General features: G+C 37.5%; 1 long non-coding RNA gene across 1 annotated transcript; it reads right to left on the minus strand.

Annotated features, from left to right (window-relative positions):
• Positions 1-370: 370 nt before the first annotated feature.
• Positions 371-1375, minus strand: LOC108356902 (uncharacterized). The gene is made up of 2 exons (XR_001846625.1): positions 1237-1375; positions 371-1171 (listed from the first exon to the last, which is right to left on the minus strand). It is a non-coding gene; the product is annotated as an uncharacterized LOC108356902 (long non-coding RNA).
• Between the last annotated feature and the right edge of the window lie 29 nt (positions 1376-1404).

A 1404-nucleotide genomic window follows, 5' to 3' on the forward strand; every position in this document is an offset into this window, starting at 1 on the left:
CGACGAACTGATAACCTCCTCCTTTTTTGGAAGTCGGTTAAAAATACGGTGGAAACCGGTTTGGAAAAACCAAGTCAATCACCTTAATACATACATACATCTGTACATATGTATGTATGTTATTTTTATCAGCGAATGGCATGGCATAATGAGGTGCCAGCTTTGAACACTTGAATGAGCTGATTTGTGTAATTTTTTTTTTTGCGGGCTATTTTTTTAAATTTATTTTTTGTTGCAAATTCGCTTACCGTTTGTAGGGTCGACATCGATCACTGACACTGTGCGTCGTTGCCCTTTGGTATACAGTGTTGTTGTTGTTTGTGCTTTGTACGTTTTCAACGTGGTAAACACGCTGCTTTCTAGAACAAAATATTTTTGTATGTATGTATGTATGTAACCAACAGCCTTGCTTCCTCCTGCTTTAATACTCGTCTATTGCGTTTCCACGTTTTTCCGTATTTTTTCCCCCTTCGCGTACGTTGGGAACGAATCAGGTGTGCTACCTATGTATGTAACTGTGCAATTTAAATAATTTCCAAAAATAGTTGAGCATACACGTCACTATCAGCCGCACTCAGTAGTGTTTTTGTTCTTTTAATTATTTAACAATTTTCAAATTTTACTTTTAGCTAATATTTTTGGCTCGCAATTTACAGCACGTCAACTACGTTTAGCTTGCAAAAAATAATGAGTAATAGCTTTCTTTCACGTTTTCGCTTGTTTTCAAAAATTTGCAGCTTGTTTTTGTTTTTTTTATTTGTTATTATATTTTTTTTTCTCCCTCTCAGTTATTTATTGTTAAGAAAACACGACATTTGCAGCAATCTGTTTTCCGCATCAAGAAATTTGAATTCACACTGTTCCACTGCTCATGAGTAACTGACGGCCAGCAGCACCCCGGACGAAACGTTTATTTTTGCTATAATGTGCGCAATGTCGTCGATGCTAGCCGTGTGCTCTTCGGGCCATTAAGCTTATCGCCAATACTTGTTCTCAATTCTTCCGGTTTTTCGTGTTCGGTTTTATTTGTTTTATTTTTGTGAATTTACAATTGAATTGCGTCTACATAACTCTTTATCGAGGTCGTTGTTGAAATTATTTCCATATCTTGCATTTGCTTGTTTAACTGAACCCTCAAATTTGCAATACAAAAAAAGGCAAACAAATGTGCCTACAAATGTATTTATTAGGAGTATATTCACCCAGTCTTCCCTCATACCTATGTACGTCATTTACCTGCGTCGAAGCATTACGCCACAACTCCTGCTGGTTTTGTCAAGATCTAATCCTCCCCAGCTGCACTCATTCTTCATAGCCAGCGTTGATGATCGCTCAGGTAGAGCGCAAAAATGTTGAGCACAAGCAACTCTTTAAGCAAGATTGCCAAAGGTAGCTCTCCCCATA

Source organism: Rhagoletis zephyria, unplaced genomic scaffold, assembly GCF_001687245.7.
Source record: "Rhagoletis zephyria isolate East Lansing unplaced genomic scaffold, Rhagoletis_zephyria_1.1 Rzeph_scaffold_67217, whole genome shotgun sequence".
NCBI classification, from domain to species: Eukaryota; Metazoa; Arthropoda; class Insecta; order Diptera; family Tephritidae; genus Rhagoletis; species Rhagoletis zephyria.